Source organism: Emydura macquarii, unplaced genomic scaffold (genome assembly GCF_026122565.2).
Source record: "Emydura macquarii macquarii isolate MOO-44397 ecotype Brisbane River unplaced genomic scaffold, CSIRO-AGI_Emac_v2 contig_587, whole genome shotgun sequence".
NCBI classification, from domain to species: Eukaryota; Metazoa; Chordata; order Testudines; family Chelidae; genus Emydura; species Emydura macquarii.
In genome coordinates this window covers 1502750-1524882 of record NW_027130724.1, presented here as the reverse complement: position 1 = coordinate 1524882, position 22133 = coordinate 1502750, and the positions used below count along the sequence as shown (strand labels likewise).

General features: G+C 44.2%; 1 protein-coding gene and 1 non-coding gene across 6 annotated transcripts in view; one reads left to right on the top strand and one right to left on the bottom strand.

Annotated features, from left to right (window-relative positions):
• Window positions 1–20414: 20414 nt before the first annotated feature.
• Window positions 20415–20487, bottom strand: TRNAA-AGC (transfer RNA alanine (anticodon AGC)). The gene has a single exon. It is a non-coding gene; the product is annotated as a tRNA-Ala (tRNA).
• A 441-nt stretch (window positions 20488–20928) lies between these two features.
• The window catches only part of PPP6R3 (protein phosphatase 6 regulatory subunit 3), a 138605-nt gene continuing 137400 nt past the window's right edge, over window positions 20929–22133 (top strand). For all 5 annotated transcript variants that reach the window (XM_067540469.1, XM_067540468.1, XM_067540467.1 and 2 more), the window contains exon 1: window positions 20929–21193. The gene's annotated coding sequence lies outside the window, so the exon portion shown is untranslated. The remainder of the gene's footprint in view (window positions 21194–22133) is intronic.

Sequence of the window (22133 nt, the reverse complement as noted above, 5' to 3'; positions counted from 1 at the left end):
CTATTCTGGCTACATCACTGAAAGATGTACCCCTCCTAGAGATATGTAGAGCAACTACTTGGAGCTCTTTGCATACCATCACGAGACATTACACTCTGGTCCAGTCATCAACTGCAGATACATCTGTGGGGACAGCAGTATTACAGACAGCTGTCACTTCTGTGTCCTTGCAGCTACCCTGACTACTTCCTGTTAATTCCCACGTATGGGATGCACACAGGGCCCATCACTCGAAGAAGAAATGGAGGTTACTTACCTATAACTGGAGGTTCTTCGAGATGTGTGGTCCCTCTCTGTATTCCACTACCCATCCTCTGTCCCCTCTGCTATGGATTGTTTGAACTACATTAAGAATGGGAACCTGGAGAGGCATTGGCCTGCACCATCTTGTATGCCCTTGGTTCAGAGCACAAGGAGAGCCAGCTATCCCAGCAAACCTTTCTAGTGTAGATGCAGCTGATACCAGCAAAAAAAGTGTTTTGGGGTTTTTTTGGTATAGTTTATTTTGGTTTAATGAGTGAGCTGTGCTATAGCAGCACAATCACAGAGCGAGAGACCTCACTTCCCCTGCTTGTTTATATCAAATACCATTGTCATGTTGTCCAACAATATGAAGACCAACAGATGCTGCTGCAAAAAATTTCAGACTTGGACATATTGTGTGCATGCGTATGTCATGTGTGGAATACAGGTAGGGTCCACCCCTCTCGAAGAACCTCCAGTTACAAGTAAACTCCATTTCCATTCTTGGCTCTCTCACTGGGTGACTTTAGTTGGCAAGTAACTTCATCTTTCTGTGCCTGTTTCCTGTCCCACCTTCTGTTTGTTTTCTAAGCTCGTCAAGGCAGGAACCATCTCTTAATATGTGTTTGTACAGCACCTGGCCAGCACAATGGGGTCCCAATCTTAGTTGGGGCCTCTAGGAGCTATCATAAAAGAAATAGTAATATGCTAATATAATTAGTAATACACCAATATAATAATTAATAATATAATTAAGAATTAAGATATTATATAATTAATAGTATGTACTATATGTGTTGTATTATATTATAATATATATTAATATAATATATTAGTTAATAATTAAATTAATAACTAGTAATACACTAATATAATTTAAAGAAAATCCCTGATACAAGGGGGAGAGTAGGACCCTTAAAAAGGTAGGGTAGGAAGCAGTTCAGGGAAGGCCTGAGAGAGAGACCTGAACTATTGATTCAAGGGTCCCTGGATTGAAACCCAGCATAGAGGACAGGCGCAAGTTCTCATACCAGCCACTGCAGGAGTGGCGCAGTCTGCACAGTGGAGACTGCCTGAGACTTTGGGGAAGAAGACTGATAATAGCTAGGGTGACCAGATATCAACTGTGAAAAACTGGATGGGACGGGGAGGTAATAGTCATCTATATAAGAAAAAGCCCCAATTATCGGGACTGTCCCTATAAAATTGAGACATCTGGTCACCCTAATAATAGATGGTGACTTGCCCAGAGAGCTCAGGCACGAAAGAGATGCACTGCAGCTCCAGACTAGAGGTAGAGCAGCCGCAGAGCAAGTGACCGCAGGAGGAGGCATGGACGGTGGTGAGCTAATTCCCCAGATGAGCCACAAGGAGGTGGCAAGTAAGTAGCACATGACCAGGACACTTCCTCTGTGACTGTGCTCTCATGAGATAACACAGCTAAATAACGTTGGACCAGGTCAGTATTTAGAATGGAGGATCTTCAACAAGAAAGGAATAGAAAGGTGGCAGTGATTTAACTGGCTGAATTCTTACCAGTGTCAGTATTGTCCCTGGTTCCCTGCTGTCGGTGATTACCGTTTCAAAGGATCTATGTAATCAGAGCAAAGCTTGTCTGACCTTGCTGGTTACAGAATACCAGAAGAAAATGACTATGCTTACAATGTAACAGAAGTTGAGTACTCATTTGGGATGAATGGATGGGTTTCAAAACAACTCTTCCAATTGACTGCCTCTCCCTTCACTATGGTGCGTTGATTTGTGAAGATGTGCAGAATAACCTAGATATACATAAACAGCAAAGCCAAGTTATGGCAATTCACAGTTCTGTTTCCCAACACACTGCCTTTCCACTGGGTTATAGCATTTAAGAGCAAACATCTATGGATACTTTGCTGCTATCCTGTGCTTCCGCTTTCAGTGCTTAGTCACTCAGGAATGCCCGTACTTTATCTCATTCTTACCCCCATGTCTCCTCTAACACTTAGGCCAGATCGACAATAGAAACTTTTGCCAGTATAGTAATGTTGGTTAGAGGGTGTGATTATCGGTGACATTGCTATACCAGCAAAAGCCCTAGTGTAGACAATGTTATACCAACATAAATATGATTGTGCTGCTATAGCACAGCTCACTAATCAAACTAAAATAATCTATACCAACAAAAGCACTTTTTTTGCTGCTATCAGCTGCATCTACACTAGAAGGATTTGCTGGTATAGCTATCCCAACCAACCTTTTCTAGTGCAGACATGGGCCTTAGTAGTTGTGACTGAGGTGGATACATGAGTCTGATGCAGCTTTGCATTAGAACTGATCTTGAACTCACAAAACAACTGCATGTTCTTTCTGCGGAGCGTATGCGCATGCTTGGAAACCCAGGAAGGCAGCTGGTTTTAGAAATGAGTCCAACAGACAAGTACAACAAGGGATTGTTGAAGAAGCAAGATATCCTTAAATCCTTTTCAGAGGGATCTTCCTAGGAGAGACTTGAAGCACTAATGTCACTGAGAAAGAGTGTATCTCTAAAAGGAATCCTTGGGCACGTGTTCTCTCCCTGTAAGGTAAGTGCAGACTCTGTTGGCTTTGGTTAAGTCTGCTTGCAGGCTGTGTGCTTCTCTGCTCTATCTGATTGCATCTGGAAATAATTTCCCTCATGTGGACTGTTTGTTTTGCTTGCCTCTAGCAGGATACATGACAGCATCTGACCTGCCCATTGCCTGCGGACAGCTTTTCCCTTCAGTCTGGCATTGCCTGTGCTCTGCTGTTTATTTCCTGGGGAAGACAGCCACATTAGACTTGCCCTTTTTTTTACAGCAGTAGTGGGTATCTCAACAAGCAGCTGGTCTTTAAATAGTTTTGGCTGTTAGTAGGTGTCCTTTCGTGCCATTGAAGGAAATTTATGCTTAGCTGTACCTGGTAGGAATTTGAGAATATGGGGGTTAATTAACTGACCTCTTGCCTCTGGAGATTTGAGTTCTTGAGTGACAAGTACTGATGGGCCCCAAGGAACAAAACGTGCATCCAGAACACCACAGTTTCAGCAGTGATCAGCTGTGGCATTTCGATTCAAGTCCACTTCTAATCACAAGTGAAAATGACTTTGCTGGCCTTGCTCTTTGTCGCAGAGCAGGACAGGAGTAGCAGCGGGTGCTAGAAGTCAGGTTTGAGGTACATTAACAGAATGGAGTGGAGAGCAGAGCAGAACTGGGAAAGCAGGGAGTGCCACACATCAGGATTGAAGTGCACTGGCAGATTGTATGGAGAGTCACAACTGGAACAGCAGGGGGTGCTGCAGGGCTGTGCTGTGGAGTTAGTGGAGCTATGGTGGGATGTACAGCCTGTCTGTTCTGGGCCTGCTCTATTCACTTCTGTTTATCACTCAGTTGCACAAGCACCAAATTTACCAGAGAGAAAGAGAGAGACTGTTCTTCATTGCTCTAGTAACTGACCCTCTTGAAAACCTGGCAAACCATCACCGCCTCCTCAAGAGGGTAGAGATTCAATTTTACATTTGCTGTGTTTTGCTGTCCAGGATCCCTTATGTTATTCTAAACGGTGAAGTGAGCAGAGACATCCTTCTTATGAAGCACAGCAAAGGCCAGAAGTGACTGTAAACTCCCCCATATCCTGAATATGTGGGGTGGGTCCAGTCTATTCAGACTCACTGAATCAAATGAGAATACATAAATAACCAGAGCTGTAACTGCTCCTGGCCTCTGTATTTAGCCAGGTGTTTATCCCAGAGAACTGTTTTCCTTCTACATCTTTCACCAGCTTACACCATAAATCCCCTTCAGAGGTCTAATAGGTATAAGCAACAAATCAATATGGGCAAACCTCCAAAGGCTTGGGGGTTTGGAAGTTGATCTCATCCAGAGAGGACATTTCTTCCTCCTTTTCTCCCTTCATCACACCCTCCTTACTCTCATCTGCCAAGCTAAACAGATTGTGCTCCCTGTCTTTGACCCTCATCTGGTCCCCCTGTCTACAGCAACTCTTTTCCATCAGGCTCCCTACCTTTAGGGCTGTTGCATCCAGAGAGCAGGAGGAGTCCTTGAGTCTAGTACACTCTGCCGCTTTTCAGACTCCCTGGATCATATTTGTTCCTAGAACAAATTGCCCAGTTGACTGCCAACTAACTTGAACATGCTCAGACCACTGTGTAATTCATCTGCCAATACAACTTGATACAACTTGATCCTTTGTGTCTATTGTTGTAAGGTGAAAAAGCAATTGCATTCCTGATCCAAAATCACCTCTAACTGTTGTTGTCAGAGTTGAAAAGTGATTGTAAGGCAATGAAGGATCAGGCTGATGAAGGACCAGGCTGATGAAGGACCATCATCAGGCTGATGAAGGACCAGGCTGATGAAAGAAATAACTAACGTAAGGGCCCAGCTACACTACAGAAGCAGCCAAGAGGCCTGAATGCCACCTGGTTAAAATTTGTACAAATCTAACCACCCTAATTCAGAAATCACTGGATGAGATTCTGTGACCAGTGTTGCATAGGAGGTCACACTAAATTATCATAATGACTCTTTCTGGCCTTAGATCTATGAACTGCATAGTGTCACAAGGCTGAAGCTTTGGAGGATCCATGTAGCCTACAGCTATAACCAGAAATCTGGTTACAATCCAGCTGTCTCTGGAATGAGTTACAATACAGTTAAGGACCTATTCATATCACAAGAATACTGCTAGTGCACATTTAAAGATTTTAACTTGCAGAGAGGGTGTTAGGGGGTAATATGGACAGGACAACATGGTTATACAATCATGAGGGGGCATCAAGTTATAATCCTGAAGACTCTTGTGAGAACAAAGACAATGCAGAAGACCTGGGGAGACACAGGTGCCTCTCTGTAAAAGGTGTCTCCACCCTTGAGGTTTCCTCTTTGGCCCTAGGGCAGTGTTTCTCAAATAGTGTTCCGCGGAACCTGAGTTGAAGGGTTCCGCGAAAAAGCGGAACCGCGCCATCGAACAGCTGGCAGCACGCTGCTGAACCCATGTGAACGCGCCGCAGAAAACTGCTTTCAGAGCGCGCTGCCGAAACCAGCCTACACCACGCTGCCGAAAAGGGGAAGATTTCCTGGACTTGTCGGTGGAGGGTATCGCATGGCCGCGCAAGGGTTTCGCGGCGAAATATAATTGAGAAACACTGCCCTAGGGTGTCAGGGATACTAGCCAGTGACCTTTGTTCTGCCTCTTTTCCCCTCCCCTCGATCCCCGAACCTTCAAATATCCTGTCTAATGCTCCTTCTTCTCACAGAGAGTTGGCCTTACTATTGTGGAGCTGTAAACTACTGGACTGGAGGAAAAACTAAGAATGAATTGTCTCTCCTGCCCATCTCCCCTGCTGGATGGGGAAACTGAGCCTGGCCATGAGCTGCAGGTGGTCCAAGACCACAAATAGTTGTTTGACTTATTTTATGCTTAAACCTGGCACTCATCACTTCCTACCCAAGCTTTGTTCTGCTTCCTGTACTTCAGAGAGCATTCCCAGCTCACTATTTGGTGTCTACTGTCAGCAGTTTTTGCTGTGTTGGGCCCAGCCTGGAAGGAGGGTGATAACTAGGGGCAGTGCTGTAAACACTTTGTGGCTCCCTGAGGATGTGCTTATCGTTGGCAATCACAACTACTTTTATTTCCACTTCACTCTGAGTTTTGGGACATCCAAGATTCTCAGCATGAGGCAATAAACAGTAACAGTTTCTTACATCATGTCTGAAGGACAGTGCTTTCAGTGAAGGCACTGCAGCGCTAGAGATGCTGATATTGTGGCTCTGAGACTTAATGCCTGGCACAAGCACATTCTGGAGAGCCCTGTGATATACAGAGTCAGAGGCTCTGCATGGCAGACAGGATTACAGAATGGAGAAATGGGCATTAACTCCAATGTGTATAAAAAGGAAACTGGAAAACAAAGCACATCCCCTCTGGTTTTTCTCTCCCATTTGCACTAGAAGCCAGAAAGGCTTTGGCAGATGGAATTAGGGTGACCCCCAGTGGTAAACTAGCAGCACTTTGGTCATGTTGTATGCATGTATTTAACATTTACATATTAAATAAGTGGAGCACATTTTTCCTGAAACATAGGAAGGAGCTTTGCAAGCAAAAAGGGGGGGAAAAGGTCTCCAACAATTGGCTCAGACCTGCCACCTATTCGACAGAGCACGTCATGGGCTCATCGTAAGCTATAAAACAGCTCTCTGGGAGTTGAAAGAGTTTTAAGATGCAGTGGGGGTTAGGGTAGGGAAGAAAGGATTAAAGGGTTGGGGGAGGGATGGGTTAGAGCTACCAGATGTCCACAACTAAAATCTAGGTCACCTATTTCTGCCTAGTGGGATTTGGAAATTGACACTACATATATGCACAAACAAAGGCAAGTAATATGACAAGGATAAAACTGTTCTAGTTTTAGGGCATTTCTATCAGGCTTGTGAGCACAAAGGGCTGATGCAACATTCTGGCATGTATTTGTTCCAAGTGAATCCATGCACCGCAATTAAATTGGAATATCTAGTACAAAGTAAAATGTTCTTTAGATATAATATATGAGCAGATATTTTTTTTAAAATTAGTGTGCAAGCAGCACTGTAAACAGCTTTTTTCTAAAAGGAAGGGAGATTTTGTGGTTACAGCACTGGACTAGGACTTGGAGGATCTGTGTTTAATTTCTGGGTCTGCTACAGATTCTCTGTGGGTCTCTGAGCAAGCCACTTCAACTCTCCATCTGAAACATGAGGTTAATAGTACTGCCTTACCTCACGGGAGAGTTGTGACGGGACTGCAAGACATCAGCCACTATGATGATGGGAACCATATAAGTAGATAGATAATTTCAAGTGTTTATGGCTTTTCAGACAGTTTACCCATTTGACTGAAATTCTTCATGTTCATTTTGCCCCAACGAGAGCTTTTTTGGAGAGGGAGGAAAGGAAATTTTGGTACAATTCTCTGTGGCCAATTGGAGCAGAGCATTTTGGTGTGTAGTTATGGTCTCCCATCTGTGCAGCAAAATAAAGGAGAACAGATTATGACTGACACAGAAGCTGCTTGCTTGGCTGGCCTACTTGCTACTGAAGCATCTAGAAACTCTCGAATGGTAAAGTGGTGAAGAAGAAAGTGCTATGAAATTTTGATACTGATAGGTTTCAATTGTTAGATTGACCTCAGTAGGAAAGATCTCATTGGTGCCCTAAAATCAGTGTCCAAATACAGTCTGTTTTGCATTGAGCTTAGGCTTCATCAGCATTGTAGTTATCAGTCGCTTTTTAGAGGGGAGCTGCTTTAAAGCTTTGCTGGTGTGACTTCCTTTAGAGCCCAAATCTGCGGCCCTTATTCATAGGGGACTACCATTTAATTTAAAATCAACAGGGCTATTCCCACGGTCAGACCTGCAGCATAGAGTCCTAAATGCACTAAAACATGAAGAACCTTTCAACATTTGTCTAGCTTGGATTAAAAAATTTCTCATTGGCCATGGATCAGTGCACACGATGGTTATCCAAATTCTTGATGCGGGTTGTCAACGAGGGTAACCTGCCCCAAAGATCTGGAGAATATCAAAAGTGGTAGCTGTTCTAAAATTCAGAAAGGACCCACATAATGCAGCAAGCTATCAATCAGTCTCTCTCTGCTATCTGTCAACTTGGAAGTCCTGGAGCAGCTTATTCTCTGACGTATATCTCTAGAGCTGGACTCAGTCTCAGTGTTGACCAAGCTGGCTTCCAGAAGGGTCAAAATACATGTGACCAAGTTCTAGTCCTCGCTACATATAAAGAAAACAGGCTTCAACAGAACTTGAAGGCAGGAACTGTTTTCTTGGACCTGACAGCAGCCTATGACACAGTATGGCACATTGGTCTTCTGGAGAAACTGTCGAGCTCTCCTAGCATGGATGGTGAACATTGCTTAACTTCTACACTGGGACAGACCTTTTCAGATACACATGAGAGATAGAACAAGTGTCCGGAGAAGACAATCCAGTGGTTTACCCCTCCGCTCCATGCTTGCATCTACCCTGTTCTATCTGTACACAAACAACATGCCACTGACTTGGTCATGCAAGTTTATCTATGCAGATGACATCTGCTGCGGTACGCAGTTGTGCTCTTTCACTGAATTGAAGAACATCTTGAATGCTGACCTGGCCAAGATGACAGACTACTGTAGCAGTTGGCAACTTCAACCAAGTGTGACCAAGACAATTTCAAGCATCTTCCACCTCCACAATACAAGCACTACGTGTGAGTTAGACGTCTTCTTCAATGGAAAATGACTGAAACACAAGGCAAAACCGGTCTACCTTGGTGTCACACTGGACCGCTCTTTGACTTACCATTACCATCTAAAAAAGACTACTGCCACAGTCAGAACCAGGAATAATGTAATATGCAAATTAGCTGGTTCAACATGGGGCACAGGCACACAGATACTTCACTTATTGGCTCTGGCATTGTGCTATTCCTCAACAGAATACTGTGTGCCTGTGTGCTGTTGTTTGCCTCATGCTAAATTGGTCATTGAAGATTTGAACTCAACCATAAGTATCATCACAAGCACCCCACTCCCACAAGGGCCCCACTCCGATTCCATGGCTACCAGTTCTGAGCAACATAGTCCCTCCACACATTTGTCGCAGAAAGTCAGCAGCCAGACTGGTGGAAAAGCTACGGGCCAATCCAGATCTCCCACTGTACCTAGACATTTTCAGCCATCCCAAAACATGACTTATGTTGAGGTGTCCATTGTGGTCTCAACTGCCAAGATCAGAATCTGTCAGCAGCAATCCTATGGCATGATGAGTGGTTGGCTACAAATATTAGGAATGGTTTCCTTGTCACTGATCCAACCATTTGACCGTCGGGATTTGACCTGCCACGTCACATGTGGATTCAGCTGAATAAGTTCTGAACTGGCCAAGGAATATGTGTTGCTCGCCTCTACACATGAGCTCTGTGTGACGACCCTCTTTATCAATGTGGTCTCCGTCATTCAATGGCACATGTTGTTGATGAGTGTCAGCCAACCAGACTTCATGGTGGCCTTAAGACACTTCATTCTGCTGATGAAGCTGTTGTTGGGTGGCTTTGTAAGCACTTCAAAGGGTAGAAGAAGAAGAATGTGCATGATCATATGTGGAGATATTTGTTTATGGAATTTTAAAAAATTGGAAAATTGTCTGGCCCTGCCACTGACATGTGGTGTGACCTTGGCTGAGTCATTTATCTTCTCTGTTTCCTCATATGCAAGATGGGTCACTGCAGATAACAGGGAATGAAGATTCACTTCCCTGTAGGCCACTTTCCCTGATCTCATCAGAACCTATCTGCAGTTCTGAAGCTCCTATTCAAAGTGTTTAGATTTTTTTAAAATGGATTAATCAGATCATCTTCAATCTTGTGCTCTATATTCAGACTAAATGAACCCATATAGCTACTAGTTCCTTTAGGCATTTAAAAAAAAAAGTCTCTTCTTTGTTCTTTTATTACGTGGTAGCAAAAAATACCAACAGTAACAAAAAACAAATCAACTATATTTGTAATGTTTCATAATTTAAATCTATTAGAAAATTCTATCTTGGTCACAGACCTCAATTCTGGGGCAAATATTTCTTTTTTGTGTGGATTTTAAGGGAAAAAGTGGGGGCCAGAACAACAACAAAAAAAGCTTTCACTGGAAATAAGTTTCAACCACAGCTTCATCACATGCCCTTAGGTGACTACTTCCTGTCTTTGCCAAAAGTTGGCGTGATTATCTAGTTAGTATCTCTAGACACGCTAATCCTATCCTACAGTTACCCAAACATATGAACCAAACTGTTTGATTTCCAGGTACTCTGGCCAGGGAGCTAATGGGTACATGATGTATACTCTTTCTAGACTTGGAAACCACCTTTTTTCTTGAGAAGCAGCAGCAACAAGGTATTTTTTCCAGTTCGTTTTTCTCCTCACTGATTTAATTATTTTAACTATTAAAAGATTATAATTTAAGTTTAGGACTGTCATTAAATTCTGGGGCAGCTTCAGATAAATTAAAATTGTGGTTTAGTAACTAAATTACATACAAGAACACACAATGCTTTCACTATGTTATTCCAGGTGTTATTTATTCTTATGTCGAACTCAGGTTCATTCTGCCCCCAATTTTCAATGTGTCACACACAGATTTTTGTACTGGCAATTCATAACTGCATTACAGAAATCATCATGGGGAAGCTGGAGGTTTGGCCAGCTGCCTAGATGGCATTTGGGGATTCTTGCACTCAAGAAAGGCAGCATTTCTATGAACTCCCATGCAGAATTTTACAGACCTTTATTTTTAAAACTCACCACATGTGATAGCACCTGCTTCTTGTAATACAATATGTTTGCCAACAGATGCAAGAGAGAAGCAGGTCACCTCATGTCTCTCTCTTTGGCTACATCTACACCTGGAGCTAGGGCTGTGATTCCCAACTCCCGTAGACATACTCATGCTAACACTCATCAAGCTACCATGCTAAAATCAGTAGTGCAGTCACAGTAGCAGAGGCAGGGGTGAGAGGCGGAACAGGCTTGCTACACCAAGTACACACCCACTGGTCCAGGTGTTTTTGTACTCAGGGCAGCTAGCTCGTGATGCCACTTGCCACTGCCATGCTACCGCAGCCACACTACTATTTTTAGCATGCTAGTTCAATGTGAACTAGTGTGAACATGTGCACAGACTGGGGATCACACCCCAGTTCCAAGTGTAGATGTAGCCTTTGATGTAACAGGCATGTGCATTTTCCCACAATCTCAGTTGGATTTCTCTGTGTAGCTCCATTCCTGCTATTCTGGTTCAGCCTTCTTGTTAAATAATAGCTTAAACACTAGACCATTTGGAGAGTTCTCATTGGCATCTCATCCTTAAAGTCACTCCACTTGGGAGCAGTGATGGAAGATGATGAATGTGCTGCTGCTGCTTCACCATATCTTACAAACCAATAGGACAGTTTAGGAAAGCAAACATCAGTATACTCAGGCCTATCAACAAATGAAGGGTAATTAGTTAAGGGCCCCAATGCTACGCAATGCAAAATGCCACAGCATCTAGTTCTGCCTAAACAAAAAAAGCCAGGATTTCAGGACTGTGCAGACTATAGAAAAATGTTAAGTGCGTATTCAGTGGGTTTTATTTAAAGGCATTTCTAGCATGCTCATTGTTGTAATATCTGAACAAATAATTTAAAATCAATGCAGGGCTCTGGTTCTATAGTCTGAGTGTGCTATTTTTTAGTTAAGCTATGTAATGTTTCCTTGTTAAAGTGTGATTAGGCAACCAGAGGGCTTTGGTCATCTGGTGTTGATTAAAAACACATCTAGGTTTTGTTTTGTTAATAGTTTGTCTAGGTTTCTAGGAGATCATTAAATCACCATGATATCTGATGCTTTTTACTATAAGGGATAGTATCTTGAATGGACAGTGAAATTTTAACATGCAGTTATTCAGTGTCCAAGACAAAAGCATGTTTAATCTCTGTAATTACTCTACAGAGTAATTACTCTTTGTATAATGTGCCTAAGAAAGAAGTCACCACTAAAATTGTTTAGAAGGGATCTGCTGGGGATTGCTAAGTGATATTTTATGATGGGATAAAATGAGAACATCTTTAGCAGGGAAATACGTTTGGGATCTGCTAAACTTTAATTTTTATTTTTTTTTAAATTGCTTTATTGAAATAAGGGCCAAATACTATACCAGATTTACACACTAATAAGGGACATGCAAGTCGCAACATGCCACATGAACTGGCCACATGCTGAGTGAATCATCCTGAATGACAATTAGCCTGCTGAAAAAGAGCATTGTTGCATCTTTTGCACATTACACAAAGATGACAATAAGAAACTATGACAAGGCCACAGTTGGGTCCCGGATAATCATGTTTACTAAATATGCACAAATAAGGCCTCGTTGCATATATACTGCTGCTGTGACTGGTTTCCAGTGGTTTCTAAAACAAAAGGATGCGGTAAGAGGGTTCACAAGCTATTTAACGGTATGGTAAACTACAGGTATGATAATAGGACCAATGCCCATTCCACACCTGTGAGTCGCTGTGGCAAGGGAATAACCCCTGCAAGTAAGACATACCCAAAAATTGAGGTGCCATAAAACACCCATGGGTGGCCTGTATCAGCTGACTTGGATTCACAGGGCTCGGGCTATGAGGCTATAACATAAAAATGTAGATGACACGTCCAGGCTCAGACATCCAAGCCCAGACATCTAGGCTGAAATCTTGAAGCCACACAGTGCAAGTCTGAGTCTGCTGACATAGGCCAGCCATGGGTGTTTTACTGCAGGATAGACATGCCCTTTGTTATCTCACCCCTGTACTGCCCAGTCCTAAGGTTTGCAGAGGTGCAGCAAACCTCCCCTAAACAGTTCTGGATGCTGGCCTGTTTCCTGGCCAATTATGGTCCTCCACAGCATGGCAAGGTGATCAGATAATTTTGGATCTTCAACCAATTAATTCAAAGTCTTCTCCTTCTGGGCAGGAAAAAAATAAAAATACCAGAGTCCACACAAACAGGCTTTCTGCAAATACGTTAGTTAGCCCTCGACACAGAGGTTTTTGTTCTCCCCAGGGCTGACCACAATCTCCATTACAGGGTTCAATAGTCTCTTCCTCTCTGTAGGTTACCTGTCCTTTTTCCTTCAATGCAGAAACCGCTGCACTACCTCTCGATAGGGCTCCCCACATGTACTGCCTCTACCACAGGTACCAGACCCAGGCTCTTGAGTCATGGGGCAGTATTCTACCCTGAGCTCAAGATGGCCCTGCACCACCTTTCCCTAGGGGCACAGCCCACAGGTTCTACCCAGATCCTGATGGCCTTGTTATTCAAGAGCCCATGAACATGCTGCTCCTCTTTCCAAATATGTCACTTCACACACCTTCACACTGCACTCTTACATCCTACTTTTCAAGTAAGCTTTGCTTCTTCCTAGCCACATGCTCTCTGAATGCCTCACCTTAACGAGCTGTTAACTTGCAACAGTAATACTAACCAGGCCTTTCCTGTAAAAAGGCATTTTGTTAGCTGAAGGCAATGGATAGGTGGATTGTCCTAAGATGGTGCTGGATGGTTTTGCCACTGTACCTGGGTTGGGAGTGCATCTGTTCTGCTTGTGACGGTCTCTAATCACTCATTTTCCCTTCAACTGTAACCCCTCTCTACTGCCAAACAGCATCAGAATGGACTTCAAAGTTTATGGAGGGAGAAGACCTGCACCAGTGAGAGAGACAACTTCAGCTCCCTCTTCTGCCTACTTCCCCCATCTTTCTTTTATTACTTCTTTCATACTGCCTGGAGCCCCAGGCTTAGTAAATCAGGATTTTACTCCTCACAACCCTACCTGGCCCCACTCAGTATAATAAAACCCAACTGCCAGTCTCCTGGCCCCTCAGCAGATTCCGGCCCCTCATTTGCCAAAACCTCCAGAGAGAGAGTAAATCCTGAGAACCACCTTTTTGCAAGCTTCAACTTTGCTCTACTACCACCCCCTGAGCTGCTGTATCGATCCCTGTAATTTTCCCCATCCCTTTCCAGGCTTACCTTGGTCCCTTCCAAATTTGCTTCCAACCACATAGTTTAGATCACCTGAAAATTCACATTCCTTTCCCCATTACTTCAGCTGCCCTGTGTTAGGTGGGACTCATGCATTGCATGATGGCAGTACGGGAAGGGAGCGCATGCTAGTTTGGACACAAGCCATGTCAGTAATTAATCACCATCGTAAGAAAGCATCTGAAAACCAGGCAATTATGGAGTGAATTGGTGTCCAAGTTTCCTCCAGTTGATGCGCTCCTTGTCGAGTGGAGCGCCTGTATGCAGGTCCTGTCCCAGCCAACAGCACCAAGTCACTTTGTCTTAGAAGTGATAATAGGATCAGTGTTAGAAACGAGATTAGAGAACTGAATTTGAACATTTTGTTACAACTAAATGGATTAAATTGTAGGTTTAGTGAAGCTAAGTAGCCATGTTTCCCTCAGAAACATAACTATAAAATCATTGTTTAGATGCTCTCCTCCCATTCCTTGCAAAGCAGCTTAGTTTACACATTTTTAATACGACATTGGACTAAATATTAAATCATTAAAATTCTTTAAAGGTCCCGTCCCCCAAGCAGTTACAGGACAAAGCTTTTTGTAAGGGATTGAGGTTAAATTGATGGTGCTGTATCTCCAGCGGACCTTGCTGTACAGCTGGTTTTAACAGCTAATTTAGAGCAAATTCCGCCCAGTTGGACTTTTTGTATGATAGCAACTAATAAGAACTCTTAGAGGCTGGTTCCTTTTATATTTGTGTTTACCAAGAGTAACTCTGATTTTGTCTACACATACAAAGTTAAATTTAATTAACTAATTTAAACCCGTATATGGACACTAATATTGGTTTAAACCTGGCTTTAAATAGATATAGTCTGGTTTTAACCAATATGAGTATCCAGGTCTGATGGCCACCCACATATGTAACACACTAGGGATTGAATCAAGGACATGCAGAACTAACACTCACAAGCTGCTGTGGCTTATGCTAAAGACTGCAACTCGTTTGTATCCTCCATGAATAAGCATAAAAGGGGACTTGTAAGATACACTGACCAGTGACCACATTCACAAAGTTGCACCAGTTTAACTAAATTGGTTTAAAATCTTTAGTTAAATTGGTGCAACTTTAAATTACTTTCTGTGTGGACCAGACCTTTGTTAAAGACAGTGAAGTTACATTAAGTCTAAATTGCTATAATAAGGCACACTTTCCAACCAAAAGCAATAGCAGGTGGATCACTGACATCAAATGAACTAAATCAATTTCCAAATCACTACACCTTTCTTCTGTAGACAAGGCCTGTGAGGAGAATCTCTTTCTGTCTCAGGGATTTACACAGCCCCATCATGGTAGAATCTGAGCACTGAATAATCTTTACTGTATTTATCCTCTCAACACCTTTATGAGGTAGGGGAGTGGTATCATCATCTCCATTTTACAGATGGGTAACTGAGAGACAGCGAGATTAAGGCCCAGATTCACAAAATGACACTAAGTCTCAGATTTACTCTCCACTGCAATCTGCAAAATTGTGGCTCAGCTGCCACCTAGACCGATAAGCACCTATTCTCACCCAGTACCTAAATTTTCCCTGTAAAAATTCCCTACTTGCCTAAATGTCTGCCTCTGGGCATGTGCACAGCTTCCTCACTCTAATCTCCCACCATGTCTCCTGCTGAAGGTGTTCCCCTTCAGATAAATACAATAGTCAGAGAGAGGTAGGAGACCCAGGGTCCAGTCTCACTGCTCTAATGATTCTTTAATTATTTATTCAAAGTGGAACACCTTCAGTAGGTGACATTGAGGAAGCCCCATGCCAGAAATATCCCATGTGAAGTGCTTAAAGCACTCCTCTGAGAGATGTGAGGGACCCTTGTTTGAATCTTTTCTCCCCAGCAGGCAGAAGGGGAAATTGAATCCAGATCTCCCACATCTCAGATAAGTGCTCTAAGTTTCAGTAAACATAAGTAAGTAATAGCACCCCTTCCTCCTCCTCCTCCATCCTAACTCCCTTCGTGGATTCAGACCTTAGTGATTTTTCCAAGGTAAATCAGAAAGTCTGTGGCAGTGGAGGGACTGAACCTTGGTTTCTCCTAAGTGTCCTAGGCTAGCACCCTAATCAATGGACGGTTCTTCCTCAGGCTCTTAGGATAACTATATGTCACAATTTGGCAGTTCCAGACAATTATGTTGGAAGCAACAATCTTGTCTTTCACTATAATGGTGGGAAATGTCCCCATGAGCAGGATATCCATTAATGTGTGCTTGCAGCACCAGCTCCCCTGACCAAAGACAGAATTTCCATTCTTCAACATCACTTATCCGTGCTACTCAAGTAGAGTGTGGAAATTACATCCACGTGCATGGGTAAGAACTGGACTGAAAAAAAACGAGGAGCCCTAGAAGACAGAGCTCCCATCACTCTCCAGGGGGGTTGAGCTGCAAATGTCTGTGGCCAACATGGAGGTGTTTGAGGAAGAGAAAGAAATTAAGTAATGTATCCGAATAATAAGAATAACCTTGTATGGTTCTGGTTAGAGTACATCCGTGCTCTTATTAAAACCTAGTTGAGCCAATTAATAACTAGACAAAACACTACACACGATATTGATACTCAAAGGCTATCCATACTGATCAGCAATTCTTGGGAGACTAGAGCAAACTTACGGTGTAACCAGCCTTTTATGCAATAGACATGAAATCAAGCACCTGATTTGCTGGCAAGAGTTCCCACTATGTGAGCAACTGCCATAACCACGCAGGTCAGGACATGTTAGCCAATTTGCAGTTCTTGAAACCATGATGAGTACTTGTTCTTAAAAAAATCGACACCACCCCCCACCCCCCTCGCCGGTTTAAAGTGGTAAAATCTTGAGGAGCCAAAAGTACCTTGGAACCTGTAACCCTGTCTGCACTAGCACCGTGTTCAGGAACTTTAAAGTGGGTAAAATTGTTTGTTTCTGAAGTGCAGATTTGATACCACACTGAATCAAAATTCAACCCTATGCTAAGGAGCTGAGTGGCAGAGAAGTTGTATGCACAGACTTCCTTCTTTCCTCTTACCATTGTTTGTACGACAATCCACTGACATGTCAACAACCTGAGCTCTGGTTTTCTGTGCCTGTCACAACCTTAGATCTGTACTCCTATTACAAACTTTGCAGAACATCAATTGCACCAATACATAAGCCTTTAATACCCAAGAAATACAGCGTTAAGGTGCCCAGATGATGTGGAGAATTGTGGAGATGCAGTACAGGTGTACCTGTAGGAGAGACCCTCATACCATATCCTCTCTATGGCAAAATTTGCATATAGGGCAGGCTAAATGAACACCAGATGGCTACTCTTGGTCTATACTTGACTATTTCATCTACTCTGCACAAACCAGCCCAGAACAGCCTGATGTTACCACCCTTGAACTTTGTCCTAAGAAGTCCCTCTGAACATCATGTGCACTTACCTCTGTCCTTTAGTGCAGTGTCATGAATGCTACTAGTCTGCTACTGATCCCCATGGCAAGAATTAAGTAAACAGTAGCCTTTACCTCTGCCCCCTGCAGCTGACAGGAGCCACTGGGGACATACTTGTCAATTCGGGGGCTTCAAAAAGCAGCTTGCACAGAGAGGAGCACAGAAGCAGAGAAACTTTGCAGCCAGCAGCTGAAGTTAAGACTCAGCTACTGGATGATATTTTCTGTTCTCATTACTACTCTTTTCTCATCCAGTGTATCAAGGACCTGAGTCAGTAAGTGTCATACACACAGCACTGGTAGAGCTCTCCCTGGCTTGACACTCATCAGGCTGCTGTGTTTGGGGCCCACACCTCACTGGACCCCATGTGGTTTAAGCCTTTTGAGTTTGAACAGATCCGGACACTGCTTCCACTGGGATCTCTAGGCACACTCTCAGGGTATAGATCCTCTGTCTTGCACCCCCTTCCGAGAGTTGAAATCCTATGGTCCAATTGCCTAGTAGGACCAGTGCTGACCTCTCTCTTCTGTAGCTTAAGCACACCCTCCCCCAGTACTTTAGCTGTGTGGGCACTTGAGGTTTATAGTTCATCTCTTAAGGGGCACATGATAGTGAGGAAAACATCCATACACAAACATGGGTGTAGTTTGGGGAGGGGCAGAGGAAGCATTGCCCCTACCCCCACCTGCAAGCCTCGAGCAAGTGTGCAATTTGTCCCTCCTCCCCCCCATGTGGCCCTGTTGGCCTGACTGGAGCTGCCCTACACCAGCTACAGAAGTCAAACTATGCTTATGCACGCAAACAGCCTTTGCACAGAATTCTAAAACACCACTGCATTTTACTTAGATAAAATGAGCGATCAGAGATCTAGGCAAAGTAATATACTCACCTGTATGCGTTTGTCTGCCTCAGTTTCCTCATCACTCTGCAGAGTTCTCTAGCCTTGGCAGGGCCATCTGAGGTGTCTAAGTTCTCTCCCCACACTTCTTCTCTTCAGAATCATCATGGAGTCTCTCCCTCTCTCTGCTCCAAGTCAGCTTCTTTCCTTTCACCTTGGCTGGTCCCACAGTTAAACAGGACCCCTGCTATGAAAGCATGCATGTCTCTTCCTCTTTTCTACCAAAGCTTCCTGGGTCTCTGAGTCTGCTTTAAATCTCTGATTTTCATCCCTGTTTCTCTGTTCTGCTGCTGGGAATTGTCTACTCTCTACTATCCCCGTACCCTACAGAAAAACTTGGTTACACTGGTTTCCCTGGGCTTTTAGCCAATTCATTATCCTAAAGTGCTTTCAACTGAACAAGCAGCCATTAAAGATCTACCACTACCATTGACTCTGGTCTGGAGATGGTTCTCCAGCCCTGATAGCAGATGGCTGTTTCCATATCCAGCGTGATGCATGCTAGGATACAATCATTTCATAACAATTTCATAACATCAACTAGAATTCATAAATTGTACTGTTGCTTGATCTTGCAGTCTCATTTCTGGGTTAGTACAAAAACCGCTGGAGTCTCTAGAATGATGACAGGCATGCGCTCAGTAACAGCAGAACATGTATTTATTACTGGAAGAGAGCAGGACCAATTCCTCTCCTGCTGATGCTAGTGCTAAGTCAAAAAAACACATGAACTTTTCACCAACTGGAAAGCATCCCCTCCCTTACCTCACTTTCTGGGTCAGGGGACCTTGTCCTCTGGAAGGATGGGAGCCACACCCATTAGGGGCTGTCTAAGGAAGTGTCCTCCATCTCCCCTCTTTAGCCAGCACAGTAACTCACACAGTATGTAGACAGATTCCCCAAATCATCACAATAAGGTATTTAAGCACATGCCTAGCTTTACACCTTCTGACTACTATATAAAATTAAGTATGTACATAGTTGTTTTCAGGATCAGGACCTTCAAACGTTCTAAGATGCAGTTCAGCAATTATCTCCTTTTACTTTCTGTCATACTGCTGGTTTTTAAAATGTTAATTTAATATTTTTGAAGTTTCTTAAAATATGAAGTAAACTTTTAGTCTCTTGACTTTTGTCCTAATAATATATCATAGTTTAAAAAATAATGATAATACATGATGGATCCTAAACACAAAATCATCCCATTATGAAAGAACATGAAAGCTATTTGAAATATCTATCTTGGTATCAAAGTAGTAAGCTAATCAAATATATTTTTACAAATGTGTAATTTAAATGTTTCATACTGTTTCATAGATTAGCTGACAAAACTAAATTAAAATTTGTGTGCCAAAATTGCAAATCTGAGTTTCAGGACTGCACTCACAAAATACACACTCATAGTAAGCCAGCTTTTTTATACAGTATGGCTAATATAGTATTGCCACATCAAGTGTTTACAAATCATGAATCTGGCTCCCCAAAAGCATGATCTTAAAAATATCATTTTATTCTTTTTATTTGCCTTCTGGTTTTTGAACCTTCAACATTTCATTTTTTCAAGGTTTTCTCTACAACCATGAGGATAAGAAACTTAAAAAAAAAGAGAGAGAGAGAGAACTAAGAGTCTCATGTAATCCCATGACTCTAGGAGCTGAGTCTTTAAGAAAAATACCAAATATTGTGAAACTTTTGATAAAAATTGCAAGAGCTGGCAACGATTGCTGTTTAAGCTTGCAATTACCTGATCTAGATATGGAAATTTGAGGATTTGCAGATGCAACTGGTGTGTGTGTAGTAGAGGGATCTATTTATTTTAACTGGGGTGCCACACTCCTGTTGTGAAAGGCAACATTTCTGTAGAAACCATTGAAGCCAAGGGCTATTTTTCAATAGGATGCAACATATATGTGAAAATTATTTTCACTAGCCACATGTGAGGTTTTCTCTTGGGGCAAAATGTGCATGTGCAATTTTTGTTGTTATTATTTTGCTGGATTTAATGGGCACGTGCATTTTTGGAGGTTTTGTGTGTGTGTGTGGGGGGGGAGTTTGCAAAGGCATAGTCAACTCAATAAAGTATGGGGAAACAAATTTAACATGTGCGATTTGTGGCTCATAGGGTTTAAAGCAGATAATTTAAACCACCTATTTTTGTATGGCTAGTCATAAACCAGGAAAGAATTAAAAACAGGTACCCTCCCATGGAGAATGCGGGCATCGATCCCGCTACCTCTCGCATGCTAAGCGAGCGCTCTACCATTTGAGCTAATTCCCCAACGCGTAAAAGGGTCCTCCGTCACTTGACATAACCTTTCCAGAGTCATGTGACCGGCCCCTTCCCAGCTCCATTAGCGGCAAGTTGTTGTCAGGCAGTTTCGCGGCCTCGCTTCTCAGCGGAGGGCGTGATTTCTTCCATTGGCCAATGGGGAGGTGCGGTGGGCGAGGCTTGTTTGTGTTTGTGGAGCTGGGCTTCCTCCCCGCCCCCTGCGGATCCCATTGGTCACACACCGGCCTGTGCCTTTCCCCAGCTGATTGGGCTAACCCGGTTTATTTTTAAACGGTATTCGCGTCTCTGATTGGGGAAAAAACACGCCCGTCTCTGTGACGTTCATCTGTTGCTAAGGCGTGAAGGTGGGAATCCAGACGGGCCCACCCGGACGCGCTGATTGGACCGCAGGATCCCGTTCAGCCCGCCCTGAATCCCCATTGGGCCCACTGGTGGTGTAGTTCCTGAGTGATTGGCGGCTGAAGGAAAGCCAATGGGAGGCGGACTTTCTGCTGCTGTCCAGTGAAGTGTGCTCGGTGGGGCCATGGGCGTGTCAGGGCGACGTGATTGGCAGGCGAGGAGGGGGAGCGGAGGAGGGTTCGAAGGGTCTGATATGTCCGCCATCTTGAAGTGTCGGTGATGGTGGCGAGCGCCAGTTTTCCCGCCTGAGCGGAGGCTGCCTGAGACGCCGCGACGGGGAGACGCGCTCGCCGAGGTAGGGAGGCGCAGGGAGCCCCGGCCGGGGTCAGCTCGCGCCGGGGGTTAGTCCCCTTCCCGGTGGCTTGGCCCCAGCGCACGGGCCCGCGGAGCTTTCTTCTCCCCTCGCCTTGCGCACGGGAGGCGGGCATCGTCTTGTCCCCCGGCGTCTGCGGGCTGGCCTGGCCTGCGGGGCCTTCGCCTACCCTGCGGGGCCGCTTCCCGCCCATTCCCCCGTTTTGCGCCTGAGCGGGCCTGGGGGTGGGGGTGGGGGTGGGGGCTTCTTTGCTCCCCGCCCCTGGCCGGGACCGCCCAGGCCGACTTGTTTTGCTTCCTGTGGACCCCTCCCCAGCAAGTCCCAGGTCAGCCTTGCCCCTCCCAGTCACTGAGCCTGGCGTGGGGGCGGGGGCTCCCCAGGGTGCGTTTACCCCAGGGTCGCTCACGTGCCCCGCTGGAGGGACGCGGACTGTATTCCTGTGTGGACGCGTGTGCGATCCGCCCGCGATACTCAGCGGGAGATGCTGAATGGGAGGGTCATCATTAGGGACTTGGTGTTACTTCTACCGCCTGTTGCCTCTGTTAAAGGGATCCAGCTGTGTCCTCTTTGCTTGTCTTCTCTCTATAGCTCTTCTCTCAATTTACTAGAGGCCTTCCAGGTGCAAGTGAGAACTGGGCTGGATAGTTTGCGTTGTGGTCTCTCTCTGAACACCTGAAATACCTTTGAGCTTTGTCTCGAGGAAGGTGTGTGACAGGTTTCTCTACAAAGCGTAGTAAGCATGGGTCTGTGCGTGTCCCAAGTCTGTAGACTTAGGTGTTTCTTAGGTGAGATGCACAGATCAGGAGGGGATTTGGTCTGGGATAGGTGCATTGAAGTGGGGTTGGAGGATGTGTGTTACTCTGCACGTTAACATGAACTTAATGTCAATAATTCTTATGTCTTTTGGGGTTTCACCTAGGAT